Raw genomic sequence first — 22,930 nt, 5'->3', positions numbered from 1 at the left:
CGGGCAAAATTCAAAATTTCCTACCAATTGAAAATGTTTGGTGTGTCCCATGCTCTCATATATGACTATTATGCTGTTGCAAGTGCCGTAAAACACTTACAAGGAACTGTCCCCGTGGTTTTATGCACCCCGCATAATTTAACAATATTTGATCTTTTTTTTGCCCAATTTCTGATTATTTTGCTTTATTATTCTTTGTTAAAATTAACAGAATCGCATAATTTCACATTTTTGGGCTCAGTTTGTATAATTTTGTAAAAAAAAATGTTCATAAAAACAATGGGAACAGAAGGAGAAAAAATTAAAAAGTAACCTGGTCGTCCCATGATGTGACCTACTTGTGTGGAGAGTGGAGATCTCGTGGCTGTGTTTTGGTGACCGTCTTCACGAATGTTACTGGCAATAAATTACCATATTTTGTTCTCATCCGCCTCACACAAGAGGTCGTTATATATTTTTTCGATAGCGCTGTGTCTGTGTTATGAAATTGCTGATAGGCAGATTGATATAATTCATATAAATTGTTTTCTTTTAAATGATTCTTCAACTGAACCAAAACATCTTTCTCCTTGGCCTTGATTTTTGATAAAAAGGGAAGGTTGGAGACTGATCTGAAATTCTTAAGCTCCCCTGGGGATAGATTTTATTTTTTTGAGAAGGGGAATAACTAAAGCATGCTTTTAAAGAGTGATGGTACTACTCCAGACTGAAGAGACTCATTAATGATGGAAGTTATAAATCCAATATCACTATCAAGACGTGTGATGAGCTGTGGTGTTGGAATGGGATCAAGACTACATGTTTTAAAACTTTTATGGGGTGATGACATTGTGATTGATCTAACGTCTTATTGTGTTACATGTGCTAATTCATTAAAGATTACCCCAGAGAATTTTTCAAAACATGGTAGTTTATGGGGAGTCATGTCAATTTTTTTCCTAACTGTGGATATCTTGTCTCTAAAGTATTGACCAAAAACATCGTTGCTCAACGTCGTCTGGGGGTACTGCGGCTCTGGTGCTCTGGTGCTCTGGTGCTCTGGTGCTACTAAGGCAGAGAAGCGATCCTCCTCTCGCACTAATCAGTCACAATGTCTGGAAGAAGTAAAGGAGGAATTACTGATTATAATGTGAGACGAGGATCGTTTCTCGGCCTTAGCTGCACCAGAGCACCAGAGCCGCAGTACCCCCAGACGATGTTGAGCAACAAGGCAACCCAGCTCCAAGGAGGACTGGTTAAGGTATAACTTGTTTTGTTCTGTCCTGGTGCAGGGCTCTGTCTCTCCACACCACTATGCCGTCTGGGAAGTGCCGAAAGGCGGTCCGACCGGACCGAGACAGGACCCGACCCCTAGACCGCCACCACCACCCCCACCCGAGATGCCTCACAAGACAGATTGTTGTTTCGACGATGGTCCTGCCCACACCCTACCGGAACCCTCATCGTCACTCTCACTGGCCGGTACCCGCCACTGTTCCCACCGCCACTGTTCCCACCGCCACCATTATGCAACGAATCAACGAGACACACCCCTACCTGCGGCTCAAGAAGCACTACAGATTACAAGAGTCCTATACTATCGACCTTGAGCCGCAGCCGGGGTCAGACTTCTCACCACTACACGCATCCGTTCTAAATGACGTGGCGGAGAGAACGGATGCCCTCCTCCAAATTACCGGCCGGGAGAGAAGAAAAATCTATCTGCAGTGGGTTTCGGTAACCGTCACGCAAGAACACATCCGGATGGTGGTCAGGACCTTCGCCGAACCCGACTCGACGATCGACTTCCTCCCCAGGAGGATGGCTCCGACGACAGACACACCGTCGTGGCGGAGGTCGACCCCAACGACGTCCCCCATTACGTGAGGATCTCGGGCTGCGGGCCGGACCCCCTCAACATCAGGATAACCCTCCCCGGGCGCCGCATCGCCTGCCTCCACTGCGCCAGGGTAGACTATTACTCCAACAAATGTCCGGCCTGCAGATCCGACAACAGCGAAGACACACCCGCCACTAGGACCGCCCCCACCACAACATAACCTTCCACCTACGCCGACCAACTGAGAGGACGACGCCCCGCCACAACAACAAGACTACCACACTCTACGACCACCGACACCCCCGCGACCACCGCCACCCCCGTGACCACCGCCACCACTGCGACCACCGACACCACCACCACCAACGCTCCAACTGCCGACGCCCTTATAACAAGCCCGTCTTTAACCTGACTGCCCCTGCCACCCCAACCGCCGCCTCCGCCGCCCAACCCAAATCTCCCGCCAAGACCCCTAAGAAGACACAGCCCCCTATCAAGAGGCAGACCACAACGAAGACGTCGACAACAAGGACCCTCCAACCGCCACCAGTAACACCCCCCCCCCTCCCTCGAGGACGGTATGATAGAATTTACCAAAATTCCAAACTGGGCCGAGGAGGCGGAAAACAACACAATAGTAGACAGCGAGAGTGACAGTAGCGGACGATGACTGACAATAGACACCGACCCCGAACAGGACAAACAGGACAGATTGACGAAACAAAAAAAAAATCAAATCTTCCACTAAAACTACAGAACTCCCTTGACACAGTAACACAAAACACAAATGACTCAGGAACGGAAGAAAAAAAAGAAAAAGACAGAGACACTAACAAAGCATGACCAGTGGGCAACTTTTCTAGCATCTGCGTTTGCTGCCATTTTTTTAGTCCAAAAGTTGTCACAAAAAATGGCAAAAGTTGCCTTAAAAATTGCCATTCATTTTAAAGCTTTCACCTATCTGTGACGACGTATAGCAATGTGTTGATAGAGATAACTTAATCTGAAGCACCATCATTTTTTGTGCTCTGTCTTTAAGCATCCAGAATACCATTTGGAGTAGAGGTGAGCAAAATCCGGATAATCACCAAGGATAACCGGATAATTCTCAATGAAACATTATCCGAATTCAGACTCTTAACCTCTTTCCAGACCCGTTTGCCGAAGTGGGTGCACCCATTTGTTGAAGTAGTGCCCACCCGTTTGTCGAAGTGGTTCTAACCCATTTGCCAAAGCAGTTCATATCATATTATTTGCCGAAGAGGTGCACTAACATAGTATCCGGATTTTGCTAAAGCGACTCATTGCCCAGCCCTAATTTGGAGCCACTCGGAGTGTAAAAACTTGAAAAAATAAAGGTTTCGCAACAGAATTAAAACAAAATTAGAACAGCTCATAAACAGCCACAAAAATTAACCAATAAGTGCGTGTTTCCACTTCTCCGAAGATTGACCGTTTTAACCCTAAACGAGTGTAATTCTAGAAAAAAAAGTCCAGGATATTACATGTAACTTATGTAATCACACACAATGGGCCTGCCAGTGTCAGTATTCGATTTTGGTGGAGACATGCTGTACCAATACACATTTATACACATGGTATATATATATATATACAGTCGTAGCCAAAAGTTTAAGACCTCCCGATACTTTTTACATTTTAGCAATAAAATGAACATATTGTTCAATTATTTAAACAAATGCATGCTTTAATGGTTAAAATATGTTTATATGGTAAGCTGTTGTGAAATAGTTTTGATAAAAATTAGTACTTTGTGTGTCCAGCTTTTGCATGGATGACTGATTGAACAGGACACATTGAGCTAGCGTGCTTGTGACTGGTTTGCCAATATTCTTCTGGGGAAGTTCCATGTGTCCACACTTCCTTGATTGTACCCCTTACGGCTTTTGCCCTTGACCGCTGTTTGTTTAAGACCTTATTTATCTTTCTTGAGAGATATTTTCAGCAGGATTGAAGTGAGGGCTATTTTCAAACCACTGTAATGTCGAGACCCGTAACCTTTTAAAGGTATTATTGCACAGTCTTTGCTCTGTGGCATGAGCGCCGTCGTGCATGGACATTTTGCGTCCTTGAATATGTGCATATTTCAAATTTATCCTGAAACAGTTCCAAGAGCCTGGGCCATTCAAAGTCTATATCTAGGCTTTAAAAAATACAAGTATAACCCAGAGAGAGAGAGAGAGAGAGAGAGAGAGAGAGAGAGAGAGAGAGAGAGAGAGAGAGAGGGAGAGAGAGAGAGAGAGAGGGGGGGGAGGGAGGGTGAGGGAGGGTCGGGGAGAGAGAGAGAGAGAGAGAGAGAGAGAGAGAGAGAGAGAGAGAGAGAGAGAGAGAGAGAGAGAGAGAGAGAGAGAGAGAGAGAGAGAGAGAGAGAGAGATCATCACATTTGGCGAATGTTTCAGTGTCTGTATGGTGGTACACTTTGCGCCGTATATTTTCCCTGGTGGCCTCCTGACATGATACTGCTGAAACTGCTGCAAAGTCAATTTATCTTTGCAGTTTGCAGTCCGGTGCTCATGGATTCTTGTAAACGCCAGCCACTTCTTTTATTATTTTATCCACGGGTCAGTCTTTATTTACGGGCTGGTTTACACTCAAGATTTGATCCCAAATTCTTCAACCAACCGTCGTGAAACAATTCTACGACTCACTTTTAAACCCTTTCGAAGAAATGCAGTTCAGGTTTTCTTGCAAAAACCTGTAGTTGACCGGGGGACACTGTTTTATTTCTTGAGGCAGTCATATCTGGGGGAAGTTTTTCTGGGACGACCACTTTTCTTCTTATCACAATACGATCGATAATTTTGACAATCAACAAGAACACTGCAGATTGTGTCTTGCTACACCCTATTTGGGATGAAATCTCACGCTGTGAGTAACTTGCACTACGAAGAGTCTCTATTTGGGCTCGTTGAACGTCAGAAAGTGAGGATTTTTGTCATATTTTTGGTATATATTTATTGATAAAGAAAAAATACTTTCAAACAGGCTCATAGTCTTCAAAGTACTGACTGAATGCTCTGGGAGCACTCATTCTAAGCGTATGATGCAGAAGACCAAAAATAGTGAAAGAAATGTCAAAATAAAAGAGAAGAATGTGATACTTTGAACTAATAGAGAAATTGCATTTTAAGTTGGGTGATCTTAAACTTTTCGCCATATATATATATATATATATATATATATATATATATATATATATATATATATATATATATATATATATATATATATAAAAGGAACAACATCAAATTAAATGACATTACGCTATATAACACACAAATTAGAAAAACAACACATCAAAACAACAACAAGAAAAACATTAACACACTAACAAATTAAAACACAACAAAGAGGGAAAGATAAAAGAGAAACAGCAATATACACATGTAGTATGCAATGTACTTATATTCTTCGCATAAAAGTAACAAATCAACGTGGTGTCAACAGGTGAGAAAGAGACCAAGCGAAGCGCAAGTGAAAACAAACTTTCTTTCTCTAAGTAAAGAAATTTGGGTTCTTTCTTTTTTTTTTCCTCTTGATTTTTTTATTCCCCGGCGGTGGGTTTTTGTTGGGTTTTTTGTTTGTTTTTTGTTTTGTTGGTACAAATCCATAAAAAAAATAGAGAAAAATGCCAAAATCGCGGCCGCGATTCGCGGACCTAAAAATAAAAATGCCAAAAATCGCGGCCGCGATTCGCGGGTCGCGGCCGCGACAAACGCAGATGCTAATGCTAGACTTTTGAACTTATGACAAGCTGAGCTGTGGATAGAGAGACAGTGTGAGTGAAAGAGCGGGTGAAAGGAAGAATGTACGAGTTTATCCACAGGCGACAGCAACTAAACCAGACAACGACACCGACCCCCCTGGCCTGGTCCATAGCTCACAGAAAGGAATGCGGCTAAGGCAGTGTTTTGCCTCTATACATACTATTGTCCATGGTTCGCAGGGTGCAAGGGAATGAGTACGATTTTCTTTGTGTGTGCCTGGAGGGAGGGGGTGGGGTGTGAAAGTTATGCGGACGGGGATGAGGTGCGGGAGAGAACACGGGAATTGAATGGATGAGTGAAAGAGAGGGACGAATCATGAGCCCTGGAGTGAATGGATCCTGTGTTTCTATTTTGTATACTTTGTTGAACTGTTTCTGAATAAATGCTGAAATAAAGCCCGAAAAACAAACACACACACACACACACACTCCTCACTGCCCACTTAAAAAAAACAACAACAACTGGAAGGTCCTTTGTAACACGATAAGGTCGTCATATAAGTGTAGAAGATAGAGTAGGTACCAGAAACTAAATTTTCAAAGTAGCTGTATGCCAAATGTATCTGTTCCATTTGAAAGGCCTATATCCACTGAGCATTCTGGTACCATTCTATAACATCTCACTCTCAGTCAATTTTTAAGAAAACGGTTGTTGTTTAAAATTTGATCAAATTTGTTAAAATTTAAAGTCAGTGACTGGCTGCAAACCCATGTTTGACAGACAATAAAAGATTACCAAGTGCGCTAAACATCTCTACATTAACAGAGTACAATCCCTATAACAAATACATGTACATGTATGGACCCTAATTTTTTTCAAGACTGTGAGTAGGCAGTTCAGTGAACGAGATTGGCTCGCTGCGAAATCGGATCCTCGCCGCCCGTAGAAAACTGTGAGCGGCGGATTGCGTTGGCGATTTGGTGATTTTTGTTTCATTAAATAGTAATAACCACTACTTCTGATACATGTTTTTGAATATTTTTAAATCATCTACAAAATGGCGTCTTCCTTTGGCAGATCGGACTCGTTGAGACAGAGGTATTTTGATTTGAAAGCCAAGTTTCAACGTTTGATTTCTTTTTCCCAACTTGCGTGGCAGTTTTGTAACTTTTCTGCCAGTTAGTGTTAGAAATATTCTTTATCTTTAAAATAAGCCAAGAATGGTTGTATTTAGCCCTGTCTAACGGTGACTAGATTAGAGCCAGCGCACTTGATAGTCATTGATGATTTATAACGAAAGTTGTTTTTTAGGCAGCATCGGCCGTGCAGCGAAGCTGGGTTGCTTCGCGGAGTCGACAATGCGTTCGGGAAGGGCTGGGCAATGAGTCGCTTTAGCACAATCCGGATAACATGATGTTAGTGCACCTCTTTGGCAAAGCCAAATGTTATGAATCGCTTCAGCAAATGGACCAGAACCACTTCGACAAAATGGGTTAGCATCACTTCAACACTAATGAGTAATGTGTGCACCCACCACGGCAAACGGGTCAGGAAAGAGAGTTAAGAGTCTGAATTCGGATGTTATATTGAGAATTATCCGGTTATCCGGATATGATATCCGGATTTTGCCCACCTTCAGCTCTGGGTCTTTGCCGCATCGCACTTTTCGCCTTCCTAGTTGTTTTTTGTTTGTTTTTTTCTATTTAATATTTTCAATTTTTACTGAACAGGAGATCATTGGAGCGTACCCATGGTATAATATCTGTTCACAAAATGAAATATTATGTTTAACACTTTTGTTTTCTTTTGCCAAGGTCTGTGCACAGTGATTTTAACTTTGAGAAGATTATTTTTATTTTATAGATTCTAGATTTTCTGGAGACAGTTTAGAAAATAAGTTTGATTCTTTTGGCCCACAGTTGTACATATTATGTATCATGTATATTGAGCAGTTAGCTCTTGCTAAAGTCTAACATTCTTAGTTTTAGTCTTTGATTTTATATGCTAGCTTTTTCTCAGTTTCGTTGGCCCAAGTCTCTGCATTATCATACACCTCTTCGTCACTCGTAGATGATTTATCTGTAGAAAATTCTTTCCCTCTTTCCTCAAACTGTTCATCACTACTAGTTTTATGTTCATACAACTGTCTGGTCACAATGAAAATTACTTGGAATAGCATCTACGATCTAGTAGGCCTCTTATATTAGGCACTTGGATATCGGCCCGCGCGGCCCGAGATTTTCGTTCACCTGCGGCCGCCGCGTTTTGTGTCAGAAATCGGGCCCCGTGAGGGGGGTACCTATTTGTTTTGTTTCGTTTATAGTGTTCTTTTCAATTTATGGATTACTTCCGCCTATCAAATTAAAGAGGAAAGAAAGGCGCGTATTATGGCGTTTTCCACTTCGGGATCGGTTGTGTGTGTTCGGAGTTACAAGGAGTTAAAAATAAGGTAAGTTCAAGCCTTTATATTTAAAGAGTATATCTTTTTTTTTTTAGGTACTCCTCACAGTCTTTTCTTCAACCTTTTATCTCTTTTATTTGTTAATTTCAATGTTGTACGTTGAGGCATAAGCGTGTGAGCCCTAATTTAAATAGGTCACTCTCCATGAATGGGCATGACCTATTATCGATCGCGCTGCTGAGCGTGAACCGGGAGGTCATGGCGGCCATTGCGGAAAGCGAACTTAACCCACGCTAACGTGTATTGTTGGCGTTTATTACCTCTTAAACGGCATTGAAGAATGTTTTATAGTAGAAGATATGATTTATTTTAAATTTTGGAATGTAATATGTATCACTGTTGTATAGTTCTTATGAATTTGAACCATGTAACAATCAGTAAGGAGTCTTGGGTGGGGGGAGGGAAATGTAACAGCCTTGGCCTTGTTTTGTTTCTGTGTTACTGTCACTGTTAGACCATCGATTTCACGCAAGTTTTTACTTCTTTTGTGTGCTTATATTGTCTTTAAATATTTTTTCTTCTTAATTGTTTTTGTGTGTACTTGTTATTTAAATATCTCTTTAAATTATCATGTACTTTGTCCAGTTTGTTTTAAGATAGATCTACATGTTTATTAGAAGATGTTTTTTCTCTTGTCTAGTCATCTACACCCTCCCTTTACTAGAGTTGTAGTGTGAAAATGTCAAATTTCCATCCACTGCTCACAAATGAATTTATTTACTTCATTGATGAATTCATTGCTTTGCTTTTTTTTTTCTTTCCACAGCCCCTGATCACAACCTGCCACTGTTCCATTGGATTTATTGACAGCTCACCAGAATAAATCCTGACTTTAATTAAAATCCAGAAATGCTTGCGGAGTTGGTCGAATTCACAGAAAAACTTGTTTGAACAAGTTGCAAAAAAATTGAGCACTTAAGAAAGCATTTGTTGCAGACAAGGAAAAAAAATTGACATTAATTTAACAATATCAAGTTGGCAGACTGGGTGAACTAAACAATTGCCAGAAATAAAGAAAGAATAAAAAAGTATCGTGACACAATTGCGTGCTTCAAAAAACATGTCATATTTCACAACTAATTGTCTTTGAAGAAGTTGAACATTTAAATAAACACAATAAAAATATAATGAAAAACTTGCTGAACAAACTGAAGTAATAAAATTAGAAGAGACTATTGTTTAACTTACAGGGCAATCTCATGAGTTAAAGACATAAAAGAGAAATCAAAGATAAAGACAGAGTAATTGATCATTTACATGACAAATTAAAACATGAAAGAAACATTCTAACAATAACATGCAAAAGGAATTTAAAAAACAGTATTATCATGAATTAAGGTAGACTAAAAACACTAGTTTGCAGCAGCTGTAGACACAAATGTTAACTTTAAAAACTTCTATGCTCATCTTATTTTAGGCGACCAGCTGTTTTGTTAAAATATATTTTATTTTTTAATCAGTTTTTTTGTTAATTCTACTGATATTTGATATGTAGAGTAGATGTTCCAAAAGAAAGGACTTAAAAAGACCTTCAAAACGATACCTCAATTATTGATGTAGCTTAATTTATAAGAAAGTTATGGCAAAATATATTGACCGCAGGACGGTGCGGTCACGTTACACAACACAGTGTTGCATAATATTACCCAATATTACCCACCACGACATATTTTAAAAATCTCGTCTGACTGTTATTTTGTCCTCAACATCACAAGGTTTCAGAAAATGTTTGGTTTTTGCATGTACGCAGCAGCATATTGAAGCAGCTAACATTTCCCTTGTTGTCCTTGCTGTTTCGATCACAAAAATTGCCTTTTTTTTCTATATAGATGTTATCCCCTCGAAAAGATCTTTAAAATGCCATATCTCAAAAACGGTTCAACATAGAGCAATAACTAAGGTAGCGTTGGAATCGTGTCACTGAGCTCTTTGCATTGGTATTGTTTTTAAAGCAATTTGAAAGCTTTGAAATTTTTATCCAAGTGCCTACTTATATATATGTGATTTTCAATGAAATATTTTTTTCGTGCTTGATTTATTTTTTACCTCAATTTGTTCTTTTCTCCTTTTCTCCTTTTCTAGTGCAGTTTGAAATTTTGTTATCCTCTTCTTATATTCTCTTTTAAAAATGTGTTAGACAATCAAAATGATACATGACACGTGCACTTTGGACTATTCCATGTTGAAATATCATCACTTATTTTCAAATTTATCCTTTTTCGGACTCATGAAAAATGACCCCGCTCTCAATCTACTTACCATGTCAAAGAGATTTATGAGACAAAACTGTTTCTGTTTCTTTCATATATGAAAGTACACATAATAACCTTTTCATTTGATGCAAAAAAACAGGAAGATATCTTTTCTTTGTTGTTTTTTTTGGAAAGTGTTTTACGGCGCTCGCAACTGCATAAGGTCATATGAGCGCGCGGGACACACCAAACATTTTCAGTTGGTAGGAAATCTTGAATTTTGCCCAGGTGGCGGCGGAAGCCTACTCTTATCGATTTTAGACCACCAAGGGATCTTTAACGTGCGCAACTTGCACTCGGGCCCTCCGAGATTTTTCGCCCTTGTCCGAGAAGGCTAGGTGTAGATCTTTCCTACCAGAAGATAAGGGGTGTGGCAGAAAGACAGCAGTAAGGAGGAGCCAAGGAGTAGCAGTAGAAAGGCTGCAGAAAGAGTCAGGAGCCCAGAGGATGGGGCAAAGGAGGTGAGGGGGTGGGGGCAAAAAGTGGAAATGAAAGCAGACAACAGAACATTGCTAGAGAGCAGGAAAGGAGGTGAAAGGAGACAATTTTAGAGAATAAAATTTTTCGGTCGCTACCCGGATTTGAACCCGGGACCTTTGATTGAGAGGCCAACACCTTAACCTCTAGGCCACGAGAGCCCCCAAGATATCTTTACAGGTTGCGAAGTTAAGTACATTTTATTTGATTTTTGTCCTCCTTTAGTCACAAAATGTAGTGCAAAAAAAGGACCAGATTTTGAGCGAAAAATAAAGTTTTAAAAAAATCCCATAGCTTCTCAACCAATACAGATATTGACAAAATTCAAAAAGTACTGTGATCAGTGTGGCAGGACCTTTCATTTGAGCCTATGTTCATCAAAATCTAACAACTTTGAGTTTTTCACTGAACTGCCTACTGTGAGATCATTACAAATCAGTATTTTATCGCCTGAAACACGCTGTTTTGTCGTTATTTTGACAAAAACCACCGAGCGTTGAGTTGACCCGGCCGGCGCCTTACCGGCCCCCGCGGAGAGCGAGTCGGGTCTATACTGTAGTGTACCCCGCGTGCAGGGTCACATGCTTTCCGAGTCTGGCGGAAGGATTGATGTAAAATAATTTCTAGCTGATTGATTTATACTAATAGGAAATAAACTGATCTTTTAATTAATACTTTTTTAAAGCCGGTATTTTACATATCCATTTTGTGTAAAAAGTGGTCTTTAAACATTTTGACAGTATTGTTAAAAGCTTTCTATTTAAACGTCAAAGGCCAAATATATATGTACCACGGGAAAGCCCGTTTAAAGCTCTACAGTTCTCCGCCAATGAAAAGACGGTATTTAATCATCCCTTGTTCCGCGAAGCATTTGAATGCATGCATGTCAACTTTTGAACCGGCCGACCACGCATTCCGACCGCTAAGGGCTTCGCTTTCGTCGGTGATTCTCCAGCTCCTAATAATCGGACATATAAACAACTTACACCATTGTAACGAGGAAAAGCTGAACTTTTACAAAGTGTACGGCATTTGGTGTTTTATAGCGAAAGAGCAAAGAAACAGCGATCGGAATTAAGCGGATTTCACCGATACCACGCGGTCGGAAGGCTGTGAGTGCCCGCTAGGCCGTGTTTACGCTACCTAATTAGAGGTATTACAAGAGAGTAACAAACGCAAAAAAGAAGGAGGGGAGATAAAGATCACAGATGTTTGATAGGAAAGAAGAGCAAACCACACCAGAGCACCCGCCGACCACCCACACCAAAATCTTTGTTTGTTCTTTTGGTTGGAACTGTAAAAAACAATCCGTGTTTCTTTCTGGATGTAACTTTAGGGTTTTGTGGAAAGATCTAAAATCTTACTTGTGGGTGGTTGGCAGGTGCTGTGGTGTGGTTTGCTGCTTCTTCTTTCCTATCAAACATCTATCATCCTTATTCCCCTTCTTCTTTTTTATACATGTTTGTAAACTCTTGTGTAACACCTCTAATCTTCTGGCGCTCATATGACCTTATGCAGTTGCGAGCGCTGTAAAACCTCTACTAAAACTTACTTGGTTCTTTTTTTACTTGGCAATCTTTCGAAGACCAAAATTCTTTTTTCTTTGTAGTTGTGCACTATATTTAGTGTGTACCTGTGGGGGCCAGTTCATTGGTAGTATTATAACGAGAAAAATTTACTTTGGTAAGGACTGTACAACTCAGAAAGATCATAGATGGCAGTGTGAAAGCGCAAATACTATGTTTTTATCTATAGGCGTTCCTACATATATGTACATTGGCAATTCCTGGCGATAAACGAGGTTGACGGTATAACGAGGGGCGGTATAACGAGGTTTGACTGTACTCTGGTCACATGTTTTACTGCAATGTGATATATATGCCTGCATGTTTGAAAAAGTAGAAGAGGCTTATTATAAAAAATATATATATGAGATTTAAAAAAACTTATGGACCAAAGATGTGAGAGTGTATGGGCTGCTAGATTTATAGTGGGACAGCAGCATTTTGCCTGGGGCTAAGATTAAGATTCTTGTGATGAGCCATTGTATTAATTTTATATTAATTATATAAATTATGTATTATTCTTGTCTATTTCCAGGTGGTGTTTCTTTCGACCACTGTCTGTCAAGCTCCACACATTCAGCATTACAGCAATCCCTTATTTATGAAGAAGAACCTTGGAGTCAGCTCAAAGTTTCAAATTTAAGTGAGTGGAGAAAGGTTGAATGTGTCTCAGAAGAAACCACTTCTTCTGTTATCCGCAAACCAGAAGAAGCCTTTGATTTCCGTAATGGCAAAGTGTTTGATAAAGAAATGTGCAACAACAACAATAGTGTTAATGATGGTTGTGGCCAGAAGCCAAAAGATTGCTCTTCAGCTGTAAAGATGAAAATGGTGAATTCCAGTATGGAAATAAATCCTGTGTGTCATAGTTCTTGCTCTCGGTCGTCTGGTGTTACAGCACCAAAGCTGCACGCACAGACTCACACCGGACAAGATAGTGGCGCTCATCGTGTTGGATTCAAATTTGTGAGTGGCAGAATAAAACAAGGGCGGGAGAAAAGCCTTGCAAATTTGAAGTTTGCGGTTCAAGGTTTGCAAAAAGAGTGACCAGCTAAAGTGTCGCAGGAGAACACAAAATTATGTTAGAAAAGCCTTACAAGTTCAAGTGTATAATCTGTGGAGTTGTGCTGAAATATTTGGATTGCCTAAAGACTCACGAAAGAACTGACACTGGATAAAAGCCTTACAAGTGTGAAGTTTGTGGTTCTGGGTTTACACAAGCTAGCATGCTAAAGATTCACCAGAGAAAACACACTGGAGAACAGCCTTACACGTGTGAAATTCTGAAACGGCATAGAAAAATACACACAGGAGAAAAACCTCACAATAAATGGGAAAACTGTGGAGTTGGGTTCATACAAAAGAACAGTCTACAGGCTCACAAAAGATTACACACTGGAGAAAAGCCTTTCAAGTCTGAAATTTGTGATTCACAATTTGCTAGGAGTGACTATCTTAAGGCTTACAAAAGAACACACAATGGAGAAAAGCCTTACAAGTGTGAAGTTTATGGTGCAACGTTTGCACAGAGTAGCAGCCTAAGAAAGCACCAAAAAAACGCACTCAGGTAAAAATGCCGCTCTTGAAGTTCATGGTTCGGGATTTGCGTGCAGTAGCAACACTGAAACAACACAAGAGAACACATTCAGGAACAAAACTGCGGGTGGTTGGAGGGTGTCACTGGTAGGGCCTGTGTCTTTATTTCCCTTTGATGGTTCTGTGTACATATGTAGAAAAAAGAAAAGGGAACGCATTACTCCCATGTTTAGAACATTACATTGACTTCCTGTGTCAACTAGAATATAATATGAAATTACAATATTATGCCACATGTGTCAGTAACAAGGCTCACTCATATCTTAACTAAATGATCGCGGGACCTTACGGAATCCCCTTTTTTTTCTCTATGTAAACTCAATTACCTGTGCTCGGGTTTAGCGGGGCAAGGAAAGGCCCGAACTCGGATACAGCGGGAGAGATCGAGCGAACTGTAGCTAGGGGGAAAGGGTGTTTGCCGGCCTTAGGCGGGCTCCAAACAGGCAGTCAGCGATGTGGCGTTGTGATTGGCCAGTCCAGTGATGAGTGAGGTGGGGCAGGCGGCAGAGAGAGATGGTGTGGAGAGGCGCGTTACGTGGGCCACTCCTAAAGTGATGTGCCGTAGCTTAAAGGCTCAGTATGAGAAGGTGTAGGTCATGGCCATAGCCCTAGGCCAAGGCTAGGCCAAAAAGTAAAAGAAGAGGAATTGCTCTATAGACATACGCACGCATCCACTTCACCAGTTCTACAGTTGCTCCTCCGGTACGATAGACAGCACAAGCAACGATACCGAGGAAAAGATGGCTTCCAACAATGACAGAAGGAAATGATTCTCACTCGAATTAAAAGCCGAGATAGTCAACAAAGTAGACAAGAAAAGGAAGACTAATCAAAAGCGCAAATTTGATTATATATGGAATGGAAGTATTCATGTGGATTTTTAGAAGTTTTTCGGTTATTTCCCCCTTTGCGTTCCTGCTATATCAAGTTCTCTCCAGTTGGCTCTACATTTTTGCTGGACAAGATGGTTGTACTCCCGTTTCTTCTCCTGTCTTTTCTGATCCAGTCTAGTCGTCCTTTCAGGCGTGCCATCTTTTTGCTTCTGAACATCTTCTTGCTGTTTGCTGTTTGATGAAAAAAAACAACAACCCACAAAAGCGTCAACAACTTCTTCTACAAAAATCATTCTTTTTCTATATTCCATCAACACAGAATGACCCTCTTACACTTACCAAGGGGGCTATCGTGGTCCAGAGGTTGAGGTGTTGGCATATTAAAATTATTCAAAGGTCCCGGGTTCGAATCCGGGTAGCGACCGAAACATTTTCTTCTCTAAAAATAATAAAATTGTCTCCTTTCACCTCCTTTCCTGCTCTCTAGACATGTTCTGTTGTCTGCTTTCGTCGTCTCTTTTTGCACTTGCACCCACCCACTCACCTCCTTTGCCCCCTCCTCTGGGCTCCTGACTCTTTCTGCAGCCTTTCTTCAGCTACTCTTGGCTCCTTCTTACAGCTGTCTTTCAGCCACACCTTTGGTCTTCTGGTGGGAAAGATCTACATCTAGCCTTCTGGGACAAGGGCGAAAAATCTCGGAGGTCCCGTGTGCAAGTTGCGCACATTAAAGATCCCTTGGTGGTCTAAAATCGATAAGAGTAGGCTTCGGCCGCCACCCGGGCAAAATTCAAAATTCCCTACCAACGGGAAAAAAAGTTTAAATCCGCGCGTTCGTGTGACCTTGTACAGTTGCAAACGCCGTAAAACACTAACAAAAAATAAAGACCCTTTCAGATATGGGCAAATTTCAAACCGGTCGGGTTGATTTTAGCACGAAGTCTTCTCACTCTTCTTTTGTACGTTTCTACATCAGAGAAAGGGATACTTGCAACTGCAACATCGTTGAAAGACACAGCAATGGGTGTTTCCCCAGCTTCTTTCTTTTCCCAGTAGTGCTGTCTGTTCTTTTCATTTACTCTTGTCTTTTTTGGTGACTCCAGTTGGCTCTACTTTTTTGCTGGACAAGATGGTTGTATTCCCCTTTCTCCTCCTTTCTTTTCTGATCCAGTCTAGTCGTCCTAGCAGGTGTGTCATCTTTTTGCTTCTTTTTCTTGCTGTTTGATGAAAAAAAAACAACCCCACAAAAGCGTCAAAAACTTCTGTAACAAAATCATTTTAAAAAATATTCCACCAACCCAGAATGACCCTCTTCTTACTCTTACCAAGGGGGCTCTCGTGACCTAGAGGTTAAGGTGTTGGCTTCTTATTTATTCAAAGGTCCCTGGGTCGAATCCGGGTAGCGACCGAAACATTTTCTTCTCTAAAAAAATTGTCTCCTTTCACCTCCTTTCCTGCTCTCTAGCAATATTCTGTCGTCTGCTTTCGTCTTCTCTTTCTGCCCCCACCCCCTCACCTCCTTTGCCCCCTCCTCTGGGCTCCTGACTCTTTCTGCAGCCTTTCGACAGCTACTCTTAGCTCCTCCTTACTGCTGTCTTTCACCCACACCCTTGATCTTCTGGTAGGAAAGGTCTACACCTAGCCTTCTCGGACAAGGGCGAAAAATCTCGGAGGTCCCGTGTGCAAGTTGCGCACTTTAAAGATGCCTTGGTGGTCTAAAATCGATAAGAGTAGTGAGTAGGCTTCGGCCGCCACCCGGGCAAAATTTAAAATTTCCTACCAACTGAAAAAGTTTAGTGTCCCGAGCGCTCATATGCCCTTATGCAGTTGCGAGAGCCGTAAAACATTTAGCGAAAACAAAATAAAACTACTGAAAACAACAACAACAACAAAAAACTCTTAACAAACCTGGCGTGGACCGACATCTGTGTTGTGGTTAGGCACCTTGCTGTCTCGCGCAAGAGACCCGAGTTCGATTCCCGAGTGGGGCACTAACTCTGACCAAGGGTGTTGCTCCTGGGAATCTTATAGTAATAGTGAGCTTATTTCTTTCCTTTAAAAGACTACCAAAAGTGCTGTTCAAGGAGGTGGAACACTGTTTGGCTAGTTCTTTAATATGCGCAGCAAAATCAGTTTCCGTTTGGGTGGTGAATACCATGTTGCCGGTTTTACAGTTAATGTAACCGATTGTGGCCTGTGACTCTTTATTTCGTCTAATCAATACTCCATTCCTTCTCACCTGTTTGTTCAAATTATGCCAACAAACGCTGTTTGACTCTGGAAATGAAATGATGATTTGATACAAAACTCTTTGGACAAGTTTTACAGAACAAATTCTTCTCAGTTTCCATTTTGTTTGTTTGGCGGAGACCCGAGATCACGTGTAAAATACGTACACAGTGAAAACATGCTCAAAGCATACCCCCCCCCTAAAAAAACCCCATACCCCCCAAAAAAAACAAAACAAACAAAACGAAAACAAAACAACAACAAAAAAACACAATGAACGTCAAATGTGAGAGTTTGACAAAAAGCGACGGTTGCTATTGTGATGCCTCAAAATAAGTTAGATACACACGGATAGTCTAGCACAACAATCGTACACTGAATACAGCAACCGACCATGTTTGATGTTTATGACACAACTGAATCATAATTTTAATTGCTCATCCTGAAGAGTACCAAATTAATACATTCAAACAAGGAGATATGACTACGGCAATTAACAATAGTGAACCAAACACAGTAATATTACAGGGATAATATTACCGCTACCGTGCAAAGTTGTAGAACTCGCAAGGCTCTTCGTCGTTGTTGAACTTTCTCTGTCTCCGAGCTTCGTACACTTGAGCTGTTCTGGTGATACAACATTCTCAATGTCGGTGGGTTCAGTGTACACTCGGTGTTCTTTAGTGTTGAAATCTTGAGTACGGCAACCAGCGGTGTCACTTCTCCCTGTTGCCCAAGAGTCCATGGCAGTAAATGTCCGTGTGGCGTAAGTAATAACATTTTCTTTGTACATTTCTTTGTAAAAACGACTAGCTGCTTTCCGCTCGGAATCACTCCTCTTTCATAGTCTTAAAAACACCAACATCCAAAGGCTGAAGGATGAGGGATGAATGTGGCGGTAAGCAATACCGTACCGGTACCACTCCATTGTCTAAACACAGTTCTGAGGCTTGTAATGATTGATGACTTACAATACATGGCCATCAACCAGCAGCAAGCTTGGCTTTTGACTTTGACAGTCTGAGGAATGAAAACCAAATGCATCCACTTGAAGAACGGGCCCTGGTTGATCCACCCATTATCTGACCCTCCAATAAATGAATAATGGAAAACTTCGTTCGCCTTGGCCTCGTGTAATGGCCAGTTGCTCTGCAACAGACCTATGCAGTGATGAGTATTTTTGCTTCACTGCCTATCTGGTATACATATTTTGTGTCCAGGTTCGAGAGGACCCTGCCAGTAAGTTACAACGTTCAGGCTGAATCCTGATTCGTCGCAATTATAGATGCGGTCCGACTCTAACAAAATGGATGGGTCGATCGTTATAATTGCCTCACTGAATTGTTGAAACCAAGTCATAATATTACCACGTGATACAACAGCTCTTTGCTTCCCAAGTAGTTGAGGTTTTTTGAACACGATCTCGGGATGTCGTTTTCGAAACAACCAAACCTTTTGTCTGATGGTTTGTTGTCATCCCAAATGGTTTCCATTTTGTTGTAGTCCAACATTTGCTTTACCACCGCCAGTAGCTCATCTTTTGTTTTCCCAAAACCTCGGTCCCCCATTTCTTTCACATAAGTCACAATATCCCTTTCTTTTTCAGTTGTGAGAACTGCTTTCTGATGTTGTTCTATTTTCCGTCATCCAGGCGACTTGTCCCAGAAAGTACTCATCGGTACACCATATTTTTCGACCGTTGATCGCTCTGGCGCACGATGTTTCACCTCATCCAGTGCTTTGGTCAGATTGTCAGTTGTGAGTATAAAACAAAGACAGAAAAGAATATGAGTCCTCGCCGAAGGGAGTTAAAAAAAATAATAAGCTGTTGTTGTGGCCGGTCAATACTCCGTTCCTTCCCACTTGTTCGTACAAAGTATGCGAACAAACGCCGTTTCTTCAGTGGAATTTCTCTTCCGATCTCTTCACCGTGGGGTTTACTGTTGTGTCTCTCCAGTTCCACCCTCCCCAAAAACGAGGGTCCTTAAAGGCCACCCATGTACTTCGTTCTGTGATTGTGAACAGAAATTGTATGACTCTGTAAATGATGATTTGATACAAAACTCTCTGAACAAGCTTTACAGAACAGGTTCTTCTCAGTTTCTATTTTCTTTGTTTGACGGAGACCTGAGATCACTTGTAAAATACGTACACAATGAAAACAAGCTCAAAGCATTGCTACCCCCCCCCCCATTAAAAAAATAAAAAAATAAAAAATAATGATAATAATAATAATTAAAAAATGAACGCCAAATGTGAGAGTTTGACAAAAAGCGACAGTTGCTACAGTGCAAAGTTGTAGAACTTGCTAAGGCTCTTCGGCGTTGTTGAACTTTCTCAGTCTCCGAGCTGTTCTGGTGACACAACATTCTCAATGTCGGTGGGTTCAGTGTACTCTTGGTGTTCTTTAGTGTTGAAATCTTGAGTACGGCAACCAACGGTCTCCCTTCTCCCTGTTGCCCAAGAGTCCATGGCCGTAAATATTCGTGTGGCGTAAGTATTAACCTGTCCCCGTGGTTTTATGCACCTCGCATAATTTAGCAAAATTTGATAATTTTTTGGGCATAATTTCTTATTATTTTCCTTTACCATTCTTTGTTAAAATTAACAGAATCACATAATTTCACATTTTTGGGCTCAGTTTACATACATGTAATTTCAGAATTTTTCTTGCATAAAACGACAGGGACTGAATAACATTTCCTGGTACGTTTCTTTGTTAAAACGACTAAATACTAACCAACACGTTGTCTAATTTGTTATCGCTTTCCTCTTCTACTAATTCTAGTTGTTGTGGCTGGTCAATTCTCCATTCTTTCTTACCCGTTCATACAAATTATGCGAACAAACGCCGTTTCTTCAGTGGAATGTCTCTTTCATTCTCTATACCGTGGGGTTTACTGTTGTGTCTCTCCAGTTCCACCCTCCCCAAAAACGAGGGTCCACAAGTACAAGGGCCGCACATGTACTTACTTCTGTGATTGTGAACAGAATTTCTATGACTCTGTAAATGATGATTTGATACAAAACTCTCTGAACAAGCTTTACGGAGCAGGTTCTTCTCTGTTTCCATTTTCTTTGTTTAACCAGGTCCTGAGATGGCTGGTAAAACACGTACACAATGAATAAGCTCAAAGCTTAATAACAAAAACAAAAATTGAACGTCAAATGTAAGAGATTTTTTTAAAAAGTGACGGTTGCTACCGTTCAAAGTTGTAAAACTCACAAGGCTCTTCGTCCTTGGTGAACTTTCTCAGTCTCTGAGCTTCGTACACCTGAGCTGTTCTGGTGACACAATATTCTCAATGTCGGTGGGTTCAGTGTACACTTGGTGTTCTTTTGTGTTGAAATCTTGAGTACGGCAACCAGCGGCGTCATTTCTCCATGTGGCGTTTTTCAATAACTGGCCAAACCGTTTTCCTGACAAAGTCACGCCAATTCTTGTTAGAAACAGGGCGTTCTTATTAGCTCAGTTGATTGATATCACGCTGGACTACGGAGTGGATGACCTTGGTTCGAATCCCGGATTGGGCGTTCTTGAACCCGGATCGTTTTGTGGAGTTTTCAAGGCTCCCAACCTAATTCGGATCGGCCCTATCGAAAATGCACGTTAAATTGGGAATCCCCGCCTCTTAAATAACCTAATATTGTTAATAAACCGATACACTTATACTTTGGTTGGAATTATATACACTTCTCTCAGGCGCTGTGAATGATTCCACTACTTAACTTAACACTTCACAATCTTCAAAACACGGGTTCTCTTTTTTCTGACCAACCGTTGCGTAATACAACTTTATTCCCAAAGGAAAATTCAAAGCAGACGTCTTACTACACATTTGTTACCGGTACACTTGCAGTTACATGTAGCTGTGAACAATGTGTTAGGCTACCGGACATAATTTGAGGTGGCATTGGTGGCCTAGTGGTTAGGCTGCCGGACTCATAATCGTGAGATTGCGGGTTTGGGGGTTCGAGCCTCAGCTCGGTCCGACGTTGTGTCCTTGGAAAGGGCACTCTACACGGATTTCCCTCTTGGCTCGGTCCTTTCGGAGATGGACCTTAAACTCGGAGGTCCCGCCTCTTATGTAACCTAACAGTGTTGGTAGGGGCGTTAAACTTATACTATTTCACCATTTTGTTGAAAAATATATGACGGGAAACAATGGTGGAGGGGTGTAGTGGCCTAGTAGTTAGGTAGCTCTACCGTACCCGTGACCATGAGAATGCGGGTTTGGGGTTCGAGTGTCAGCCCGGTCCGACGTTGTGTCCTTCTTCGGCGGAGGGAGACCGCGCTTGAAACGACGAAACCTGTGATTCGTGCCGCCCTCCAGCCACCGTTCGGGCATCATACTTGGTCCTGGACGTGCGACCTTATGTGCCAAACCCTATGCGCTGTTTTCAGTCGTGTGTCCTCGCTGACGCAAGACTGATCTAAATTGTTTTGATGGAGATGGAAGACACGAGAAGAAAAAAAATTGCCATGCATAGATGTTGTCCCCATGACACTTGTGATTACTAGATGTATTTGGTTTTCTAAGTTTCTAAACAACGCCATGTATGTAGTAGTAGTAAGTAGGCCTACTCCATTAAAACTTAAAAAATTTTTTTTTTTTTTTTAAAATTACAAAACAAAAAACATAGATCTACGAACAAACAAACAACAAAAAACCCATCTTAATTTTGTTCAGAAACGACCCGACTCCATCCTCTTCTTGGACGTCCTTTGTAAAGATTTCTTTTTTTCTTTTAATCTTCGAAATTGTTGTTTTCTTGACTGTTTTTCTGTATGTGACAAAAGCGTTCCATCTTTCTTGTTCTCTTGTTTTTTAAAAAAATCTGTATTATTTGTTTTTCAGCTATTTTGATTTTACATTTTTAGTGTGTCGTTTTGGCTAAACTCCTCTTTATTTCCTTCATGAGATTTCCATCGTTATGATCATATTGCCCCCCCAAATGTAATTTGTTGTAGTGCATGCCGGTTCATGTTTTTAAAAAAATTATGGCGTTTCCATCATTATGATCAAATTGCCCCAAAATATGTATTGCATGCTGGCTTATGTGGGTTCTTTTTTAAATAAACTTTTCCAGCTTTAATCTATGATCATATTGCCCCCCAAAATCCTAATGCAGTTGCAAGCACCGTAAAACCCAATAATAAACTAAACTATTTTTTAAAATGATGACATTTCCTTCATTATAATCATGTTGCCTTGAAATATCCATTGCCTGCTGCTAGCTTGTGGGTTCAATTTTTTTCTTCTAAATTTTATTTCATTTTCAATATATGTAGGCCCTATACGTAAATTACATATATGTAAGTGTAAGCAGAATTTTGTCAGTTGCAGTGTTATGTTCCGAGAGAAGGGAAACGTGAAAATGTTTTATTTTTTTAAACTGTTGAAACTGTGGTCTGGGACAAAGGTCAAGAACAAATAAAAGAATCAAACTGGTACTTGAATGAGGACTATAGAGAGTCTGGGTTATTTTATTATTTTTTTGTACATGTACCGTACTTTATTTGTTTGTTTCTCTGTGTTGTTTCATTTTGTTTGGAATCCGTTTGTTTGGATTTCAAAATGGTTTTGAGTAAAGAGCAGCACATGGACACTGTAACAGCCCTATACCATGCGGGGAAGAAGCACGATAGATAGTTAGTTTAGTAAGAGTTTTACGGCACTTGCAACACAATATGGTCATCTAAGTGCCGAAGATTAGAGGTAGCCTATTACAAGAGAGTAACAAACACAAAAAAGGAGGGGAGATAAAGATGATAGAGATGTTTGATAGGAAAGCAGGAGATAGACAGAATACAGAAACAATAGACTGAAAGAAAAGATGTATAAGGGCCTACTAGTAATAGCGCCCTCCAAACCCAAACACCTGCAAAATACATCTCCAGTCTGTGGGAGACACATTGGGATAAGCAAATAATAGAAAGAAACTTTACAACATCATGTGGTCCCCCCCCC

The 22,930-nt window shown here is 40.9% G+C and overlaps 2 long non-coding RNA genes across 2 annotated transcripts; both read left to right on the top strand.

The window, feature by feature from the left end:
* The first annotated feature begins 5,905 nt into the window (after positions 1 to 5,905).
* Positions 5,906 to 14,183, top strand: LOC118478227. Its single transcript, XR_004858900.1, has 2 exons — positions 5,906 to 6,646; positions 12,839 to 14,183. It is a non-coding gene; the product is annotated as an uncharacterized LOC118478227 (long non-coding RNA).
* LOC106012603 lies at positions 7,729 to 9,177 on the top strand. The gene is made up of 2 exons (XR_001185094.2): positions 7,729 to 7,997; positions 8,776 to 9,177. It is a non-coding gene; the product is annotated as an uncharacterized LOC106012603 (long non-coding RNA).
* Positions 14,184 to 22,930: the final 8,747 nt, after the last annotated feature.

The sequence above is a fragment of the Aplysia californica genome, unplaced genomic scaffold, assembly GCF_000002075.1.
Source record: "Aplysia californica isolate F4 #8 unplaced genomic scaffold, AplCal3.0 scaffold00428, whole genome shotgun sequence".
NCBI lineage: Eukaryota > Metazoa > Mollusca > Gastropoda > Aplysiida > Aplysiidae > Aplysia > Aplysia californica.
The sequence above is the reverse complement of the archived record's forward strand: the minus strand, read 5'-3'. Positions and strand labels throughout refer to the sequence as shown.